Source organism: Lithobates pipiens, unplaced genomic scaffold (genome assembly GCF_037356315.1).
Source record: "Lithobates pipiens isolate NorthernLeopardFrog02 unplaced genomic scaffold, aLitPip1_a1.2 Scaffold_16, whole genome shotgun sequence".
NCBI classification, from domain to species: Eukaryota; Metazoa; Chordata; class Amphibia; order Anura; family Ranidae; genus Lithobates; species Lithobates pipiens.
In genome coordinates this window covers 311,569,024-311,591,912 of record NW_027507748.1, presented here as the reverse complement: position 1 = coordinate 311,591,912, position 22,889 = coordinate 311,569,024, and the positions used below count along the sequence as shown (strand labels likewise).

The 22,889-nt window shown below is 42.9% G+C and overlaps 1 protein-coding gene across 2 annotated transcripts in view; it reads right to left on the bottom strand.

The window, feature by feature from the left end:
• LOC143982696 (potassium voltage-gated channel subfamily A member 10-like) overlaps nucleotides 1-22,679 on the bottom strand; it is a 91,901-nt gene extending 69,222 nt beyond the window's left edge. For both annotated transcript variants that reach the window (XM_077481627.1, XM_077481628.1), the window contains exon 1: nucleotides 22,352-22,679. The gene's annotated coding sequence lies outside the window, so the exon portion shown is untranslated. The remainder of the gene's footprint in view (nucleotides 1-22,351) is intronic.
• Nucleotides 22,680-22,889: the final 210 nt, after the last annotated feature.

Genomic DNA, 22,889 nt, shown 5'->3' with positions numbered 1-22,889 from the left:
TGGCGGTCAAGAAATTTACAAATATTATTCATATCTACTTACTTTCTATAATAAGTATATAAAGGGTAGGTATTATTGTTTCAAGCTGTATTTACTCAGTTGACTTTGAACTGTATTGGAATCTAACAATGGAGTTCAAGAGTGTACAATCTAATAGACACGTGCATAAACCTTAGAAATGCTTTATAATACACCTGACGATTGCAGCGACACCACATACTGTGTGTGTATGTTAGTTGTTGCATATACTCATAGTACAAGCCAAAAACAATAGTTCCCATTTTGTTTTTTTCTAAACACTAAAACACACTGATACTAATTTAAAAAAAAAATCTGTCCAAAAAAACACCGACCCTGACATTTAGCTAAACAATAATCCTGGCACTGACCTAGATCAAACCTTGATCTGAGTATTTTTTTATTTTATTATTTTTTTTTCTTTGCAAGGAGAGAGAGAGAGAGAGAGAGAGAGAGAATGAGAGAGATGATGAATGAATGAATGAATGAAATACTTGTATAGCGCACAATGCGAACTGAATTGCCTCTAGGCGCTGTGGCGAGCTTTGATCATCTGCTAAAAGAGGAAGGTCTTGAGTTTTTTCCTAAAAGCCAGGTGATTTTCTTCCAGGCGGATGTTGATTGGTAGAGCATTCCATAGCCGAGGCCCTTGGACAGCGAATCTCCGATCACCCTTGGATTTATACCGGGCTTTGGGCATGAGGAGGAGGTTTTTGTTGGCTGATCGAAGACTGCGGTTTGGTGTGTAATGATTTATTTTCTCCATTAGGTATTGCGGAGCTTCTCTATGCACGCATTTGTGGGTGAGGCAAAGGGTCTTAAACGTGATCCGATTTTTTACGGTTAGCCAATGTAAGCTCCTCAGTGAAGGAGAAATGGATTCCCAGGGTTTTTTTCCTGTTATCAGCCTTGCCGCCGTGTTTTGGATCAATTGTAATCGCGCAAGTTGATATTGTGGTAATCCTATGTAAAGCGAGTTTGCGTTTGATGATGTATCTCTCTCCTCCATTCACAGAGAAAGAAGAAAACACGGGTGTGGGCTTCACAGTGACTGGTCACTGTGATAGCCAATCAGAGACTATCACATCGATCAGGTGACCCAGAATCATTAGCACGGGACCCGGGACTCGCGGTGAGACCCCGGTTTCTGCGCTGGGAACATGCTGTGCAGTGCAATCCCAGCACAAAGGCAAATATGAATATATGTGGCTCCATGAAAAAAGGCCCAGTCTCTGGTGGTGCTGGGCAGCGTGGCTCACTCTCTGGTGGAGCTGGGCAGCGTGGCTCACTCACTGGTGGAGCTGGGCAACGTGGCTCACTCTCTGGTGGAGCTGGGCAGCGTGGCTCACTCTCTGATGGCACTGAACAGTGTGTTTCTCTGGTGGTGCTGGGCAGCGTGACTCTCTCTCTCTGGCTTCCGCCAAGCACACTCCTTGTTCTTTGTCCTGTAGCACTCTCTCCCTCAGCTTTTTCCAGACAATCTCTCAGTCGTCCATGTCGCAAAAGCAAAAAAACCCAAAGGAAAACCACTAAATTCATGTCAGTTACCAATGGAAGGACATTCCCCATAAAAGAATTGATCTCCTGTAAAAGCACGCATGTGACATACGTCATAGAATGTCCGTGCCGCAAACAATATGTAGGAAGAACAACACGAGAACTACATATAAGAATTGGTGAACACATTAAAAACATTAGGAAGGGATATGACAAACACAGTGTCTCGCGGCATTTTAGGGATTTTCACAACCAAGATCCCAACCAAATGATTTTTTATGCCATTGACAAAGTGAAGGGACACTGGAGAGGTGAAGACATGACTAAGAAGATTTCACAGAATGAAACAAAGTGGATTTTTAATTTAGAAAGTTTACATCCAGCAGGAATGAATATAGACCTGGATTTGAACTGTTTTATAACCAATTTTTAATTTTAATTTTTATTTTAATATAATAGTTTTATATAAAAAATATAATTCTTCCCACACTTCAATTCTTAATTTCTAATTTTTAATTTTTCAACAATTTATCTAGAAGGAACGCAATCCTATTTACACGATTACCAAAGATAATATATTATTCAGTGCCGAATTCCTGATCGAATATAGTTTATAGCATCTGGGGTCGAATGCTGCCTATCAACTAATAATGTTAATATCGCACGAATACAATTTCATTTGTATTACCGTTGAAGAAATAAGTATAGATGTTTGTAGGTTGAATTTCTGGTTGAATGCAAACTACAGCACTGAGGGTCGAATGTTACCTATTCAACTAATGAACACCCCAACCCATTACTCCAAAAAGAAAAATAGTAATCAAGGAAGGGCACATTTAGCCTTGAAATATTCCTCTCTTCTGTACACATACACTCACGTAGCCAGGAAACCAAAATATCCTACATTAAGTTAAATTTATTAAAAATTATTTATTTCATCTTAATCCAATCCCACAATTTTAACTTTTTAATTTTTATATTGTATATTTTATTCTTATCTTCCACCCCATTTTTTCAGCTATTTTATTCATTACACACACATGTTTTTATTATACTTTCTCTTTCCCTCCGTATTACACAATTAAATCCAAATTTTATCCGCCCAAATTTTATCCGCCCAAAGCCTCTATCGTTTTATGATCGGTTAGTAATTCTTTTATAACACGGTTTGTCTATTGTTAATGTCACTTATTTTTATATTTTTATGTTTTTTTCAGTAATTTCTATTTGTAACTTCATATGTATTATATTCATGCGTAATTTAAATTTGGTTTTAGTAAGCAGCATAATCACATACTAGTAAACTAGCAGACATATATAGCTCTGCATGAAAAACCTTCGGTGGGTCAAACGGCAGAACACTGCATAGGATGGTAATAGGAACACAATCACCACCGCGCTTTATTAGACATAAGGGCATTCCCACAGTTAAAATGGCGGCGGTTGTCCGCGCATGCGCGATAGGTGCATTGTGTCCTATATAAAGCGTGAGGTGTGTAAAGATGGCCGCTCCGGATGACGTCCCAGTGACGAAACGCGTAGGGCGTGGCCTATCGAATACACACTTCCATTACAGACGGCGGGGAAGCCGAACGGAACGCTCCCAGCTCCATTACAGACGGCGGGGAAGCCGAACGGAACGCTCCCAGCAGCTTCCATACCTTTCACATTGCATCCTTTATACTGTATCCATTCATGCTATTACTCCTACCAAAAGTGTGAGTAGTTTTAAGTATCTTCTTAAATAAATTGATTTATACGGTATCACACTATGGATGGTCCTCTCTTTTAATATATATATACTGTGGCACACTCCACCTGGAAATAACGAGGGATCCTCAGCAGCCCATTTTGAAGCAAGCCAGAGAGCGACACAGTAGCTCATACTGTGGAGGCTGATCCACCCCGGACGGGGTTATTTTTCTGGTGAGAGTACAACCTAGAAGTGTCCACAATGCATGAAGAATAGTTTGGATCCATCACATCCCTTCCTTCACCCACGGGAAATCCCCCACTAATTGCACTGCACTAGAGACTTCTTGCTTGTCTACTTTTTATCTTTTATATTTTTAGACTTTTTCCGGGACAAATATTTAATTTTTATTTTTATTTTTATTTATTTTTTATTTTTTATTTTTTATTTTTTTTTTTTTATTTATTTTTTTTTTTTTTTATATTTATTTTTATTTTTTATTTTTATTTTAATTTTATTTTTATTTATTTTTTTATTTTTTTTTTTATTTATATTTTTTTTTATTTTCATTTTTATTTTTGAAAAACAATTTTTATTTTTATTTTTTCAGTCCCAATATTTGGCATGTTTCACTTGATGTACTGATATTTATCATATATTTTTTGTACATTTTATTACTGCATGCATAGACCTTATTGTCACATCTGTGCACTCTAAATCCAATTACTGGGTTATATTTTTTTGCGGTTCATATTTTATTTGTATAATTCTTATCCAATTGATCACTAATATATTAAGCAGTTCACAAGTTTAAGGTATTTACATGTTCTAGAGTTTAAGAAGTGATCACTATTTCAGGTTTTCCATTGCACCCAAGCTAATCTTACATTTTATAGCCAGCACGCTGGCAAATACTTACCAACGCGACAAATATTCTATACACATACTTTTTCGTTTATAGTTCATATATTTATATTTTTATTTCAATACTAGAATTATTTATTGCACATTGGCACTTACACACCAGTTTGATATAACACTTTTAATTTAGTACACTATTAAGTTTTTGGCAACATATATTTTCATATATAGGTATAGCGCCAGATCTATTCATAGTACTCCCCATCTAATCTCTCAGTCGCTCTCTTGATCAAGCGGTAGCCTCCTCCTTGTGGAAAATGGGGCCACAAATCTTTGGGATTACATGTCCCATGATGCTATCCTCTCCTTGTCTCCTTTGATTGGCCCTCAGTTATGGCCAATGGGGAAGGAACGGAGGGGGCAGGAAGCTGGGCGGGGAACCTAGTGAGAGCCACTGTCTCTTCTCCTTCACTGGAGAAAGGGGGGTGACCAGGGGAAACCTCTGATAGCCTGCAGCTCACCTTTCTCCTGTCACAGCACCGCTGAGTTCTCTGCTGGACTGAGCAGGGAAAAGAGCCTGCAGTCACATTACACTGATCGGGGGCTTGACAGCACCTTGATGGTGTCACCTGACTGGCAGGTGGCACCCGGGTGCGGGCTGCCCAGACCTATATAGCGACGCCACTGTGCTGAATTTAACAGTGCTGATCCGCTCCCTGATTCCAGAGGGCAGAGTTGCCAACCCTCCGAGGCGAAATTTACTGGCAGGATGCCAAAAATTTACAAACGGCACCATTTTTTTACTGGCACTGCAAAAAAGTACCTAAAATTACAGTTGTCATGCTAAACAGTGCAAATATCAATATTTAAACTATAAACATATATCTAGTTCTATTAGCAATGTGTTTAAGTTTAACAAAAGTAAAAAAACATATATTTCTGCATTGACATGAAGGTCAGGTTACTATAACCCAGCTAGCACAGAGTTCCCCCTTATATCAGAGTCTGCACGAAACTTATGTAAACGGGAACGCTGCAAATCATGATCTAAGGGGGGACTCTGATGTAGAGGGGGGCTCTGGTGACCAGAGACCAACTTATATCAAAGTCCACTGTGTTCCCTTTACATCAGAGATCCCAACTGCATCAGGGTATGCAGATTGAGTTCCCCCTTGCACTGTAAGGGGGAATCCTGCAGACTCTGATGTAAAGGGGAACACCAGGAACTCTGATGTGGGGGGCACTCTGGTGACTAGAGACCACCTTCCATACAGTGAATTACCAAGTAAGGGGGTTACTAATATAGGGGGGAAACCTTTATATCAGTGCCCCCTTACATCAGTGACTCCCCCTCAGATTGGCCTGGCGGCACTGTCACTGAACTCCTCTCAGGTGCACCGTGCATGGCTCAGTCAAATGGCTCCAGCTTGGTGGATCTGGGTTTTATCCTACAGGAGACAGGAGACAGTCAGAGGCTGCAGATTTGCTACAGGAGACGGTCAGAGGCTGCGAATATATGATACAGGAGATGGTCAGATGCTGCGGATATGCTACAGGAGTAGGGAGGAGCTTCGTGTTCGAGTCGAACATACGTTCGACTCGAACATCGGCTGTTCTTCCGTTCGGCGAAGTCCAAACATTTTGGTCCGTTCGTGCCAAATTCGTGTGCCACTCACGGCCCACAATGCACTGCGAAGGCGCAGTGCATTGCTGGCTCATGATTGGCCAAGCATGCACTGTGACCCCGCATGCTTGGCCAATCGCAGCGCCAGCAGCGAGGAGAGCCATGATTGGCCACAGGCAGGATGCCTGTGGCCAATCATAGATCAGGCTGTGTAGTGCACGCCCCACACTATATAAGGCCGCCAGCGCAGCGGCCTTGTGTAGTGTGTTGGCGTCTGAAGCAGTGGGTGTTCTGTATACCTTCAACACAGTACACACCGATCGTTTTCGGCCGATTTTCGATCTTGCTGTTATGTAGTGGTTGTTGTCTGCGTGCCCTGACCGCAGTATACACCGCTATATTCACCTCACCTATATAGCTAGTGATCTATCTTTTATAATAGAGCTTGCAGTCAGTAGTGTTAGGAGCTAGTGTGTGCTGTCTGCGTGCTCTGTACCCAGTACATACCGCTATATCCACCTACATAGCTCTTCTCTATTTGAGCCCACTTGCCATCTGCAGGAGTTATTGGAAGTTGTGTGTGCCTCCAGCACAGCACAGTATACATCTGTATATACCCCTTTATCTCTGGTGTTCTATAATAAAGGCATCTGCAGGAGTTAGTGGGTGTTGTGTGCCTCTAGCACAATATACACTACCCAACTGCTTTTTTACCCAACTCCCTTCAGGTCATTACCATGTCTGGAAGGCCAGCAAGGAGAGGCAGACAGGCGCGAGCCGATAAAAGAGGGCAAGCAGGCTCTGTGTCTAGAGACAACAGTGCTGGTCGTGGACGCGGTGCATTGTCATCAGCACGTGGCCATGGGACACGCTTGTCCTTCTTTTCGGCAGCTGGACATGTTGAGCCGCAACATGCCAACGACTTTGTAGAGTGGATGACCAAGCCCTCTTCATCCTCCTCATCCTCTCTCACCCAGTCTCAGGGTACTAGCAAAGCAGCTGCCAACGCATCGTCTTCCCTCCTCTCAATGTCATCATCAGTGACTCCTTCCCTAGACCCACCACGTCCTCCTGAGGAGTCTCCTGAACTCTTTGAGCACAGTGTTGGGTACATGCTCCAGGAGGATGCCCAGTGTTTTGTAGCCTCTGATGATGACACTCAGCTAGAGGAAGGCAGTAGCATGAATGCAGAGAGAGGGGATGCTCAAGAAGGACAGCAATCTGGCAGTCATGTTCCACAAGCTGCAGCATACTGCCAGGTTTGCTACAGCGATGAAGAGGGAGAGGATGATGAGGGCACTGACTCCATGTGGGTGCCTGGTAGGAGAGAGGAGGAGGAGGAGGCACATGTCCAACGAGGCAGGATGCCCTCCGGGGGCCAGCTTAGGGGCAGCACGCTGACTGAATCACACCGCAGAGCTCTGCCTGTGCAGGGCGCTGCCTCTGCATGTTATGCTAAAAGTTCTTTGGTGTGGGCCTTTTTTGAGACGAGTGCATCAGATCGCACCGCTGCTATTTGCAACATATGTCTCAAGCGTATCTCGCGTGGCCAAAACATCAGCCGCTTGGGCACCACATGCTTGACCAGACATATGTTGACCTGCCATGCAGCTCGTTGGCAAGCGTACCTCAAAGACCCACACCAAAGAACAAAGCGGCCCTCTCCTTGCTCCTCATCAGCTGGCATCTCCAACCCCACTAGACCTTCAGTCCTCTCTGAAACCTGCTCTGAGAGGAATGAAGGTGTAGAATTAGGTGTGTCACAGCCAAGTGCTTCCGAGCACTCTGCTAGCAGTACACCCACGTCCGATTATAGCAGGCAAATGTCCCTGCCCCAGCTGCTGGACCGGCGAAAGAAGTTCACTCCCAGCCATCCACATGCCCAGCGGTTGAATGCTAGCTTGGCTAAATTGCTAGCACTTCAACTGCTGCCTTTTCAGTTGGTAGACTCGGCCCCCTTCCGTGAGTTTGTATAATGTGCGGTTCCTCAGTGGCAGGTCCCCAAACGCCACTTTTTCTCACGGAAGGCGATTCCGGCTCTCTACCGGCATGTGGAAGGCAATGTCCTTGCCTCGCTGGACAGGGCGGTCAGCGGTAAGGTGCATATTACCGCTGACTCATGGTCCAGCAGGCATGGACAGGGACGTTACCTGTCTTTCACGGCCCATTGGGTCACTCTTCTGGCAGCTGGGAAGGATGCAGGACAAGGTGCAGTAGTGTTGGAGGTTGTTCCGCCACCACGCCTCCAAAATGCTACTATTGGTTGTGACACACCTCTCTCCTCCACCCCCTCCTCTTCTTCTTCCTCCATGGCCTCTTCCAGTGCTCTGTCCTCAGAACCAGCGGTGCTCCGTAGGCGTTCCAGGGGCTACGCAAGTACGCAGGCAAAACGATGCCATGCCGTGCTTGCGCTGGTTTGTTTGGGGGACAGGAGCCACACTGGGGCGGATGTTTTGTCAGCTCTGCAGGGGCAGGCCGAGAGGTGGTTGACACCATGCCAGCTTAAGCCAGGAATGGTGGTTTGCGACAATGGCACCAACCTCCTCTCCGCCCTCCAACAGGGACAACTGACCCATGTGCCCTGTGTAGCTCACGTCCTTAACCTGGTGGTGCAGCGGTTCTTGGGCAGTTCCCCCTGGCTTACAGGATGTCCTGAAGCAGGCCAGGAAAGTCTGTGTGCATTTCCGCCGATCATTTAATGCCTGTGCTCGGCTGGCTGAGCTCCAAAAGGAGTTGAACCTGCCCAAGAACCGCCTTATATGTGACATGCCCACCAGGTGGAACTCAACGTTGGCCATGCTGCAGCGGCTGCACACGCAGCAGAGGGCCATCAATGAGTACCTGTGCGACTACGGCACCAGGACAGGGTCAGGGGAGCTCGGATTTTTCTCACCACGCCAGTGGGGCATGATCAGGGATGCATGCACTGTCCTGTCACCGTTTGAGAAGGCCACAAGGATGGTGAGCAGTGACAGTGCATGCATCAGTGACACTGTACCTCTTGTCCACCTCTTGGAGCATACACTGCATGGAATAATGGATAGGGCACTTGAGGCAGAACAGAGGCAGGAAGAGGAGGACTTCCTTGCCTCTCAAGGCCCCCTTTATTCAGACAGTGTTCCTGCTGTGCCACCCATCACACAGGAAGAGGATGAGGAGGAGGAGGATGATTGTGTCAGCATGGAGGTGGAGGCTGGCACTCAGCATCAGCAGCAGCAGTCTTGTAGGGATGATTTACAGTCCCAAGAAACACGTGGACTTGTACGTGGCTGGGAGGAGGTAGCTGCAGATCATGTTGTCCTTAGTGACCCAAAGGACTCCGGACCGAATGCCTCAGCTAACCTACGCTGCATGGCCTCCCTGATCCTGCAAAGCCTGCGGAAGGATCCTCGTATTCTTCGGATCAAGGAGAGGGACCATTACTGGCTGGCCACTCTCCTTGATCCACGGTACAAGGGTAAGGTTGCCGACCTTATCTTGCCATCGCAGAGGGAGCAGAGGATGAGACATCTCCGGGAGGCCTTGCAGAAAGGTCTGTGCGACGCGTTCCCAGAGACTGGGAGGTTACAAACTCCTGGTCCTGGACAACGTGTTGCTGAGGCATCAGTCAGAAGGAGCGGTGGAGAAGGTGGCCGTCTGACTAATGCTTTCAGACAATATTTTAGTCCGCAGCCCCAAGGTATGATCGGTTCCAGCAACCATCGCCAGTGTCTGATTTACATGGTGCAGGAATACCTAGGGGCAAGGTCAGACTTGGACACCTTTCAGACCGAAAATCCTCTGGCTTACTGGGTCTTGAGGATGGATCACTGGCCAGAGCTTGCACAGTATGCAATTGAGCTACTGGCCTGTCCTGCATCCAGCGTTCTTTCGGAACGCACCTTCAGTGCTGCTGGTGGCTTTGTTACCGATTACAGGGTGCGGCTGTCTACCGAATCAGTTGATCGACTGACCTTCATCAAGATGAATCAGTCTTGGATCACCCACAGCTACCAAGCACCTGAAGCTGATGTAATCGAAAAAAAAAAATTGAAATATCACATCCCTTCAAGACTGCCTATGCTGATGCTGAGTGACTGTCCTGTTATGTTAATTGTCTATCCTCTTCCTCCTCCGATGATATGTTGGAAGAACATTTCTGTTTCTGGGTGATGCCATCAGCCCAATTTTTCTGCCCCTGTTTAACAGGGGCGTTTAATTACAATTTTTGATGCAATGCTTTGCAGCAGGGCTAATTCCTGCAATAAAACAAGAGTATATGGGAGAGGTTGCAGTGTCGTGGCACCAGCACCAGTGCCTAAGGCCCAATTTTTCTGCCCCTGTTTAACAGGGGAGTTTAATTACAATTTTTGATGCAATGCTTTGCAGCAGGGCTAATTCCTGCAATAAAACAAGAGTATATGGGAGAGGTTGCAGTGTCGTGGCAACAGCACCAGTGCCTAAGGCCCAATTTTTCTGCCCCTGTTTAACAGGGGCGTTTAAGTACAATTTTTGATGCAATGCTTTGCAGCAGGGCTAATTCCTGCAATAAAACTAGAGTATATGGGAGAGGTTGCAGTGTCATGGCACCAGCACCAAAGGCCCAATTTTTCTGCCCCTGTTTAACAGGGACATGTAATTACAATTCTTGATATAATATTTCACAGGAGGGCCCATTCCTGTGCCCACCCAGAGTAACTGTGAGGACTTATAGTGTTGTGGCACCAGCGCCACAACCACCAAAGGTCAATTTTTCTACCACTGTTCAACAATGGCATGTAATTACAATTCTTGATATAATCGTTCACAGCAGAGCGCTCTGGAGCCCAGCAAGAGTCACTTTGAGGGCTTACAATGTTGTGGCAAAACCAACACCTTGTTCCGCCATTTCTGCAGAGCATATAGGGCAGGCCCCTACTTTCAAACATCCAACTTACAAACATCTCCTACTTGCAAACGGAAGGAAACAACAGCAAGTAAGATGAAAAAAGATGGACGACAAAACAAATTATACAGGGGTGATAACCCTTCCCTATGTTTTCCAAAAAGCTTAAAAATAGTTTTTTTGACTGCAGCTACACTTTAAAAATGTACCAGTTGAAAATTACAAACAGATTCAACTTAACACAAAAAACCTACACAGCCCCTGTCTTGTTTGCACCGCCTGTATACTGCTGTTCTGAGTATATAGGGCCTGGGGGCCACACGCATTTCCTTTTTTTAATATGGGTACGGGGTTCCCCTTAATATGCATACAAGACCCAAAGGGGCTGGTAATGGGCAGGGAGGGCTACCCATGCCATTTTTCTCAATGATTTTCAACCATATTGCAGGAACCAGATATAACATTAAAACCGCAAGCAGCTTTAAATGACGTTATTTCCGTTAAATGTCATTTTGTGCAGGGACTGTTCTAAACTCGGGAAACACGTGGCACTTCACAGGCATACTACAGACACCCCCCAGGCACCATATGTAAAGGAATATTTCACATTTTTTTCCACTTTAATCGTCATTAAAATCAGTGCTCCCGCCAAAACGGCCGTTTTTAAAACTTTTTTTTGCATTGACCCATGTCCCCTGGGGCAGGAGCCAGGTCCCCAAACCCTTTTTAGGACAGTATCTTGCATATTAGCCGTTAAAATTAGCACTTTTAATTTCTAACGTTCCAGTCCCATAGACTTCAATGGGGTTCTAACGTTCGTACGAATTTGGGGTCCGTTCGAAAGTTCTGGTGCGAACCGAACCGGGGGGGGTGTTCGGCTCATCCCTATACAGGAGACGGTCAGAGGCTGCGGATATGCTACAGGAGACAGTCAGAGGCTGTGAATATATGATACAGGAGACGGTCAGACACTGCGGATATGCTACAGGAGATGATCAGAGGCTGCGGATATGCTACAGGAGACGGTCAGAGGCTGCGGATATGCTACAGGAGACGGTCAGAGATTGCGGATATGCTACAGGAGACGGTCAGAGACTGCGGATATGCTACAGAAGACGGCCAGAGACTGCAGATATGCTACAGGAGACGGTCAGAGACCGCAGATATGCTACAGGAGACGGTCATAGACTGCAGATATGCTACAGGAGACGGTCAGAGACCGCGGATATGCTAGAGGAGACGGTCAGAGGCTGCAGATATGCTAGAGGAGATGGTCAGAGGCTGCAGATATGCTAGAGGAGACGGTCAGAGACTGTGGATATGCTAGAGGAGACGGTCAGAGACTGTGGATATGCTAGAGGAGACGGTCAGTGGCTGTGGATATGCTACAGGAGACGGTCAGAGGCTGCGGATGTGCTACAGGAGACGGTCAGAGGCTGCAGATGTGCTACAGGAGACGGTCAGAGGTTGTGGATGTGCTACAGGAGACGGTAGGAGAGTGCAAACATGATACAGGAGACCAAGTGCTCACTACTACTTATTCAGATAAAAATATATGAATAAACACCTCAAGACCATCAAGCACAACACATGATCAATTATATTATGAGCAAACAGTTCACACAAACTATAAGGACACAATATACAGCAGCACTTTTCATCAGAAAATCAGCCAAATCATATTGCTGCTGCCTCCCCTCTCCTGGCATGCTGGGATTTGTAGTGCCCCAGACACATGAGGTGGTAACTCTGGAGAGGACTCAGGAGGCTGTGCCTGGACTGGTGAGCACTGCAGGCAATAGTTAGAGATTGTGGGAGATCTCAGAAAACGTCCTCCCTATTCAGTTTAGAAGCAAATAGCAATGCACAACAAGCCTGCTACACAGCCCATTCTCTGCCCCCCTCCTCCTGCCCACTAAGACAAGGCAATGAGAGACATTTAACTAATCATTGCTTACCCTCCTCTGCTAGGCTGAATACAGTCCGTCCGGCTCCACTGCAGGCTGACTCCTCCCCTCACTCTTCCAGCATCTCCTGTACAGAAATCGAATAAGGCGCGCTGTGGAAGGGGTGGGGGGGAACAAGACTAGTACCAGGCGCAGCAGTGTCAGAAAGATCATTGGAATGCATCGGAGACTCTCGGCATGCTTCGGAACTGCACATGTGCAGTTCCGAGCCGGGACTGTCAGATTTTGTATTGCCTGTAAAAACACGGATGGTTGGCAACAATGCCGGGGGGGGGGGGGCAGTTGACCCCCCTTTCCCCTATCTGCGGACGCCCATGCTTAGGTACAGTGCCTTGCGAAAGTATTCGCCCCCCTTAAACTTTTCAACCTTTTGCCACATTTTCAGGCTTCAAACATAAAGATATAAAATTTTTATTTTTTGTGAAGAATCACCAACAAGTGGGACACAATTGTGAAGTGGAACGAAATCTATTGGATTTTTGAAACTTTTTTAACTAATAAAAAAATGAAAAGTGGGGCGTGCAAAATTATTCGGCCCCCTTGCGTTAATACTTTGTAGAGCCATCTTTTGCTGCGATTACAGCTGCAAGTCGCTTGGGGTATGTCTCTATCAGTTTTGCACATCGAGAGACTGAAATTCTTGCCCATTCTTCCTTGCAAAACAGCTCGAGCTCAGTGAGGTTGGATGGAGAATGTTTGTGAACAGCAGTTTTCAGCTCTTTCCACAGATTCTCGATTGGATTCAGGTCTGGACTTTGACTTGGCTATTCTAACACCTGGATACGTTTATTTGTGAACCATTCCTTTGTAGATTTTGCTGTATGTTTGGGATCATTGTCTTGTTGGAAGATAAATCTCCGTCCCAGTTTCAGGTCTTTGGCAGACTCCAACAGGTTTTCATCCAGAATGGTCCTGTATTTGGCTGCATCCATCTTCCCCTCAATTTTAACCATCTTCCCTGTCCCTGCTGAAAAAAAGCAGGCCCAAACCATGATGCTGCCACCACCATGTTTGACAGTGGGGATGGTGTGTTGAGGGTGATGAGCTGTGTTGCTTTTACGCCAAACATATCATTTTGCATTGTGGGCAAAAAGTTTGATTTTGGTTTCATCTGACCAGAGCACCTTCTTCCACATGTTTGGTGTGTCTCCCAGGTGGCTCGTGGCAAACTTTAGACAAGACTTTTTATGGATATCTTTGAGAAATGGCTTTCTTCTTGCCACTCTTCCATAAAGGCCAGATTTGTGCAGTGTACGACTGATTGTTCTCCTATGGACAGACTCTCCCACCTCAGTTGTAGTTCTCTGCAGTTCATCCAGAGCGATCATGGGCCTCTTGGCTGCATCTCTGATCAGTCTTCTCCTTGTCTGAGCTGAAAGTTTAGAGGGATGGCCAGGTCTTGGTAGATTTGCAGTGGTCTGATACTCCTTCCATTTCAAAATGATCGCTTACACAGTGCTCCTTGGGATGTTTAAAGCTTGGGAAATCTTTTTGTATCCAAATCCAGCTTTAACCTTCTCCACAACAATATTACGGACCTGCCTGGTGTGTTCCTTGGTCTTCATGATCCTCTCTGCGCTTTCAACAGAACCCTGAGACTATCACAGAGCAGGTGCATTTATACAGAGACTTGATTACACACAGGTGGATTCTAATTATCACCATCAGTCATTCAGGACAACATTGGATCATTCAGAGATCCTCGCTGAACTTCTGGAGTGAGTTTGCTGCACTGAAAGTAAAGGGGCCGAATAATTTTGCACGCACCACTTTTCAGTTTTTTATTTGCTAAAAAAGTTTAAATTATCCAATAGATTTCGTTCCACTTCACAATTGTGTCCCACTTGTTGGTGATTCTTCACAAAAAATTTAAATTTTATATCTTTATGTTTGAATCCTGAAATGTGGCAAAAGGTTGAAAAGTTCAAGGGGGCCGAATACTTTCGCAAGGCACTGTACATCTTTTGCTCCAACAAGGAAAACAGTGAGCAGCACCATTGTGATATTATCAATGATGAGCTGCTGATTAACTAGAATTTCAGCTGTTACAAGGTTTGGCGAATTGTCAAACAGAATAGGTACAACCTCCGTTTGCAACCTAACAACCAGTTTACAACCCTTTAAATCTATGCCAGGTCTGAAGTATGGCTTTTAAGAGAAATTGCCTGCAAAAAAATAAGAAAAAAACACGAAGTCTCCCTAACATCCATACCAGGCTCTTATCCAATCATGCAGCCTGGCAAGCCAAGAAAGAAGAGGAATGAGCTTGAATCCCCTCTCATGAACTGTACCAGGCCGCATGCCCTCAAAATGGGAGGGTATCCTACTAGGGAGCAAAGAAAATTGTTGCTCCTACTAGGGAACAAAGAAATTTTCTAGCAAAGAAAATTGTACCCTTTGAACCACAATAAATATGTGAAAAGTGTGGCGTGCATTTGTTTTCTGCTCCCCGAGTTAATACTTTGTAGAACCACCTTTCGCTGCAATTACAGCTGTCAGTATTTTTTTGGTATGTCTCCACCAGCTTTGCCCATCTAGAGTGTGAAATTTTTGCCCATTCTTCTATGCAAAATAGCTCAAGCTCTGTCAGATTGGATGGAGAGCTTCTGAACAGCAATTTTTAAGTCTTGCCACATATTCTCAATTGGATTTATGTCTGGACTTTGACTGGGCCATTCTAACACATGAATATGTTTTGATCTAAACCATTCCATTGTAGCTCTGGCTGTATGTTTAGGGTTGTTGTCCCGCTAGAAGGTGAGCATCTGTCCCTTTCTTTCTTTCTGTCTTTTGCAGACTCTAACAGGTTTTCTTGTAAGATTGTCCTGTATTTGGCTCCATCCATCTTTTCATCAACCCTGACCAGTTTTGCTGTCCCTGCTGAAGAAAATCATCCCCACAACATGATACTATCACCACCATGTTTTACAGTGGGGGTGGTGTGTTCAGGGTGATGTGCAGTGTTAGTTTTCCACCACAGATAAGCATTTTGCATTTAGACCAAAAAGTTCAATGTTGGCCTCATCTGATCAGAGCACCTTATTCCACATGTTTGTTATGGCTTTTCATATATGGCTTTTCCTATATGGCTTTCCTATATGACTTTCTTCTTGACACTCTTTCATAAAGGCCAGATTTGTGGAGTGCATGACTAATAGTTGTCCTGTGGACAGATTCTCCCTTATAAACTATGGATCTCTGCAGCTCCTCCAGAGTTACCATGGGCCTCTTGGCTGCTTCTCTTATTAATGCTCTTCTTGCCTGGCCTGTCAGCTTAGGTGGAGGGCCATGTCTTTGTAGGTTTGCAGTTAGGCCATACTCTTTCTATTTTCAGAAGACGGATTGAACAGTGCTCTGTGAGATATTAAAAGCTTGGGAGATTTTTTTATAACCTAACCCTGCTTTAAACGTCTCCACGACCTTATCCCTGATGTGTCTGGTGTGTTCCTTGGCCTTCATGATGCTGTTGGTTCACTAAGGTTTTCTAGCAAACCTCTGAGGGGTTCACAGAACAGCTGTATTTATACTGAGATTAAATTACACACCGGCAGGCTCTATTTACTAATTAGGTGACTTCTGAAGGCAATTGGTTCCACTAGATTTTAGTTAGGGGGCTGAATACAAATGCATGTAAAACTTTTCAGATATTTATTTGTAAAAAAACGTGAAAACCATTTATAATTTTCCTTCCACTTCACAATTATGTGCCACTTTGTGTTGGTCTATCACGTAAAATCCCAATAAAATGTATTTACGTTTTTGGTAACATGACAAAATATGGAACATTTCAAGGGGTGTGAATACTTTTTTAAAGGCACTGTATATGGTCATGTACTTATTTGGTCAATGATGTCGCTTTGGTGACATCGCACTATAGTTTACAGAGTAGATTTTGTCGGTGGGTGGGTGTTTTCTTTCAGAGAGTCAGTGGACATCGTTCAATGTGATTGATGTGGCTGTGCATCACTGGTTGACGTGGCTGACATGCGACTTGTATTATGTGTTTTTTTGGGGGGCTATTTTATAAAAAAGGAGTTATTAAAAAATGTGTGTCACTATTTACACTTTGCGCTTTTCTGTGAATGAGAAGGGGTACTACTTACCTTTTACTCTTTCACATGGAAGTAGGCAGTAGGAGGCTGGATTTTTAAAGGTAGTTTACAGATAATGAAAAGATTATCACCCACAGATCCCCCCCCCCCCCACAACCACTGAGCCAGGTTGTTGGGAAGAGACTCTTGTCTTCATCAACATGGGTGCCCTTCCCATGTTAGGAAATATGGCCTGGTATGGTTCAAGAGAGGGGACCGCACACTCATCTTTACCTTTCCTGGCCAGCAAGGCTGCATATGAGTCTGAATTCTGGGATAATGCCTATTTTTGTTCTTTTTGTGGATGATCTAGGATAAGGGTCTGATATAAATTGAGGGAATCCCTGGCCATTTGTTTTCAAACAGAACAAAGCAACTGGAGCTGTCATTTAGCAGTAATTTGAACAGTAATGCTCCTTCGTAAATATCAGTTTTGCTGTAGTATTTTTATTACTATTATTATACAGGATTTATATAGCGCCAACAGTTTGCGCTGGCGCTTTACAATATAAAGGGAGACAATACACAAAAGTACAATTCAAAAGAGAGTTTGAGGGGCCCTGCTCCTGCAGCTTACAATATAAGAGGGAGGGGCTGGTGAAACAAAAGGTAGTGGCTGTGAGGGATAAACTGATGAGGGAAGTAGAAGATTTGGTTGTTAGCTGGAGGCAGGATCGGCCTCCCTAAAGAGATGAGTTTTCAGGGACCACCTAAAAGTGGACAGAGGAGGAGATAACCGAACAGATTGGGGTAGTGAGTTCCAAAGAATGAGAGATGCTCTGGAGAAGATGAGCATGGGAGGAAACAAGGGAGCTAGAGCGGAGAAAGGGCGGTTTGGGTGATATTTGCAGATAATATTGGTGCTGTAGTGATGTATTAGTGATGTAACTCAGGGCAGAATTGTGAATGGCTTTTTGTATGTTATTGTTAGTTTTTTTAATTTTATTAGTTGGGCAATGGGAAGACAGTGGAGGGATTGGCAGCTAGGAGTGGTGGACATTGAACGGTTGCAAAGGTGGATGAGTCTGGCAGCGGCATTCATGATACAATGAAGAGGGGATAGCTTGCGGAGAGGTAGGCCAATGAGGAGGGAGTTACAATAGTCAAGCTGAAAAAATAAGTTGCTTACTGGTGTCATTGGTTAGAAAGAGGCGTATTTTAGAGATGTTTCGGAGGTGAAGTCTGCACGATTTTGACAGTGATTTCATTTGGGGCTGAAAGGATAGATCAGCGTCTAGGATTACACCTAGTACCCTGGATGAGGGGAAGAACTGATGGTTGTATTATTGATCTTGATTTAAATGTCGGGGGGGGGGGGGGGGGGTCGGGCACGGCTGGAGGAAAAGTTAAGATCTCAGTTTTAGAAAGATTGAGTTTGAGGAAGTGGTGTAACATCCATGCTGATATCTCAGTTAAAGTGGATGTAAACCCACTCTAATCCTTTCTAATCTACTGCAATATTGGTTATCTAGAAGGATATACATGCCTCATGCATGTATACTTATCTATCAAATGTCTTTCCTCTGTCTGCTATGAAACCCGAAAAACTTCAGATTTTGTGGGTGAGTCTGTTTTCCAGGGCTCAATGGGTGGAGTCGTGATGTCAGTAGACTCCCCGCCCACCTCTACACTCCCCTTATCAACATGCATTTTCTCCTGTGTATTTCTTACACTGAACTTCTGCTATAATCACTAACACCCAGTAAAAACCCAGAAAATTTCCCACATGACTTCAGCATGCCAAATCATGCTGAGGTGTGGAACAGCCAATCCTTGCAGAGCTGGTGAAGAAAGGAGTGGGGGTGGGAATTAAAAAATAATGCATGTCTTAGGCTAGTGCACAAGATATGTAAATCACCTGTCACGCACAGCATTGGGGTGGATTTGACAAAGTTTTTCTCTGTTTGTCAAGATTTATCTCACTGAACAATAAAAGAGGATTGCTCAGAGCTGGATTAACTGTTTGTGGCAAGACTTGGCTCAAATGATAGGAAATCTTATACTCTACATTATGAGATCAATTATTTTTTTTTTTTAATTTGGTTTACATCCACTTTAAGACAAAAACCGGGAAGAACCCAAAGAATATTCTTCAAAGGGGATGAACCGGATGAAACTAAATTTCTTTATTGAATATCCACAGATAGCTTAATCAAATATTTAGAAAAGCATTATTATATGCACCCACCTCCAACACACTTAATAAAATTAAGGCAGATGCCTTAATGGGACACAGGTGGCCACCACAACCGAACATACACAGATCTCATCCACCCCACACACAATCAAATCTATTCATAGAAAATTATCAGAAAATTTCTAATTCCAAAAAGGAAAGGGTTAGTATAAGTTAAAAGATACATGATTGACTGGGTTAAACATTCATTTCATTGCTCCGTTTAAATAAAGTGCATATGCATTTTGTAGTGTTATTTGATTTTGTTGTCAGTTTTCCACGCTGAAAAAGTTAATTGCTTATCAGATCTGTATTGGTGCTTTTGAATAATAAATATGAAGGAGGATCAGAAATACTGGACAAATAGATGTAAAAATGACAATATTTCAAGGAAACAAATGGTTTTTAAAACTGAATAAACATCCCCTTCATTTATATAGGGGCAGATACAGCTCACCGTGTGATGTCTTGTTTCTTGACGTTTTTCCTTTTATTTCAAGTCCATATTAATATCACCCATTTGTCTCAATGGAGAGGCATAAACACAGGACCTTGATGCAGGCTCAATATGATCCTTGCTTCGCCAAGCATACAGTATATTCATAAAGTTCAAAAAGCTTTGTGGAAATGTTTCAAAAGCATCTACAGATCATACAGACTATACAGTGGTATCCGCTCCAGTTTCCCCACAGATGCTCGGGGTATGCACTTACAGAGACTCAGGGTAGAAGGAGGTAGTCTGCTGTGTGGTTGAAAACAGTCCGTGTCCCCACCACGGAAAACGTGATAACGTATTTGCTTACACGTTTTGCTTGTAACCAAGCTTCCTCAGAGCATGAGGCATATCTCAGTTAGTAAGTTAGTAATGTAAGAAGAGACTGAAGGAGTGAGGTGAGGAGTAGAGAGATAGATTTGTGTGTCGTCAGCATAGAGGTGGTACTGGAAGCCAAGGGAGTTTATTAACAGACCAAGAGAGGAGTAGTAAATGGAGACGAGAAGGGGCCTTGCGTTACCCCTACGGAAAGAGGAAGTGAGGAGAAGGAAATAGAGTTATAGGTCACACTGAAGGAGCACTGTGATAGGTAGGAAGAGAACCAGGAGAGAACAGAGTCTTGAAAGGCCAAGGAAGTGGAGTTCTTTGAGGAGGAGGGGATGGTCAACAGTATCAAAGGTTGCAGAGAGGTCGAGTAGGGAGAATATGGAGTAGTGGCCATTGATTTTAGCAGTTAGTAGGTCAGTAGTAAGTTTCAGTAGGTTCTGTGCATCGTACAGATGTGCCAGTTCACATGAGGGTTAAAGGCATCTCCATGTATGTTATTTTAAAACATTTTGTATTTTTAATGTTACTATTTAGGCAATATTAAAATCACTGCTCCATAGCAAATGGATTTTTTAAGAATTTGATTTTGCATTTGTATATATTAGCTAGGTCAATGCCCAGCCCCCCATGCCATGCTCATTCTCATTCAGCTCTCATTGACATGGTGTCTGGGTTCGGCAACCAAACTTTCAGTAAATCACCCTAAATCTGAACCCCTGACACTCAAATTATCACTGGATACCAAACCTCACTCTAAATCATGGAAGAGAAGCAGTGAGAGCCACACTACCTTTGATGATATCACACTGTAGTTATATACTGATATGTGGCTGAAGAAACAGACGTGCTTGGCACAGGAAGAGCACTTTCAAGAAATTATTAAAAAAAATACATTTTGTAAACAAAAATAAATAAAAAAGATAAATCTAAGAATCAGAAAATCCTTTTTGTCTTCCTCTTTGTTATGGTTTACAACTCCAGGATCATCATTATCACTATTATCATACCTACTATCATTATCAGCATCACCATTAGCATTATTTTCCCCACCATCATCATCACTGTCCTTATCATCATCACTACCACCATCTTTACTATCATCAATGGAAAGTGAAATGATGACTTATAGAATCCACCTTATCAATTTAAATGCATAATTGACATATTGCTGACTCTGACACAAAAATGCTATAATAATTTCTTCAAATGTCTCTTTGCACAGCATTATTATTTGTATTTCTTTCCATGGTGGAAGGCATACAGTATACAATCCTTAGTCCCTAATCTAGCTGAGTGCTCTACCTGTGCAAATCGGTTTGAACATCTATAACAACACCATCAATGACACTTTAAAATCACATTAATTTTTTTCTTCTTCAAAAAAACAGGCTCTGTTTAGGTTTACAGGCATTTCCCAAGCTTTATATATGGAATCTGTACATCAATACAAAGTGAGAATACAACAAAATGGAATATAAATATAAAAAATTAAACCGTGGCTAGCCAGCAAATTGTGACAATTGGTGGCTTCTCCTTTTCACCAGTTTTGAGATTGGCAAGAAAGTATTCACATTCAGGTATACCATGGTGCTTTCACAATATAGAAAAACTGCTTTTGTCATGGATTGTGTTTAGTTTTAATAATTATACTAGTAGCTGACAAGATCTAGGACAAAAAGGGCTTAAAGTATCTGTTTTTTTAACTTGTTTCTGAATAATGAGATTATCCCGCTTATTATTAATAACGGATAATCCAGATAGTCCAGCTTTAGTACTACTGAAAATTTTACACTAAAATACCACTTCACAATTACTTGTGAATCACAATTGCATACCTCCTTGTGTGACCAGCTTTACACTAAGCACAGACATGATTTGCTGATGGCAGCAATTTTTATCATATGACTTCTATGGGCCAAGACCAATGTGTAATGTTCATCTCTCTTTGTGTAGCCTTTTATGTTTTTTATGTAAAAAAAACTTCAAAAAAACCTCATCTAAAAAATGTATCTTTTTAAAAATAAAATCATAAAAATATAATTAAATATATTCATAACTGTATTTTGTTAATTAAAAAATGTATTTAAAACATGTACATTTTCAGGAAACGTTTTAAGCTATGTTCTTGCAATCCTATTGTCTGACTTACTGTACAACACAAAAAAGAACCGAACATAATATTTTGATTTCGATTCTGCTACTACATTACACATAAACTAATAATACATGAGCAAAAATGTATTTTATTTTTTTACCAAATAATTACCATTTCGATAAAGACCTGTTAATGGGCATGATCTTGCACTTTAATCACAAACAATAGTACGGTAAAATGTTTGTGCAACAGAATTTTTTTTCTTTTTGCAAAAAATACATTTCTATATTATGTTCTGCTAAAAATCCCCAGCTTGCTGGAAGATTTAGGTAAACAGGGCTGCCCTAAAAATTGCTGTCTGAAAGCCCTCATTATTACTTATTTAATACGGTCTTGCTATAAATTATACAAGAATATTTGGAAACTATTGGCATATAATAATACTGCTTTTCTGATCTTAGTTTGATACATTCTGATGTAATATATCTGCTTTCTATACGTTCTAAAGTTATTAGTGTGTTTGGGCAGTCACATGTTATTTTCGCATGCAAATATATTCCACAAAGGAAGTTTAGCACTTCAGCTTTCTTTTTAGGCATGTACACATCCTTATCAAAACTGTGATTATACATTTTTACCACTTACCTAAGTGTTTCTTTCTTTAGTTCTCCAGAAATCAGACCCAAGAAATATTCAGGTTAAGGTTTTTCAATGCACTGACATGAATCTAGTTAAGTAGTAGACTGAAAAACAAAATGTGTTTGACTCCAGGAAGACTCAGATTCAGAAATCCTACCCTTGAATGAAATTCTATCTTGCTTTGTTGTATCTGTTCTCCGAGTGCCTGCACACAGTCAGGTAAAAGTCTTCGATCTGTTTTAAAGGGGTATACAAGGTTGAAATTGCTAGCTCCTAAGCTAAAAATCCATAAAGGTGCTTGGACAGAATGAACCTCAGTCGTTTTCCAACTGCTTACTGGTACACAAAGGGTGTATACTGAGACTCTACTTAATGTCAGAGTTCAAAAAGGGTACGTATCATAATCTGCCAGTGAAAAACATAACCCCTATACTGCTGCCTGCTGGGTAGTGGGTACTGGAAACTGAACTTTTGAAACCCTTTTGCAACCAGAAGTCAATGATAGCTGGATGCTTAGACCAAATTTAGAAGCATTAGTATATGT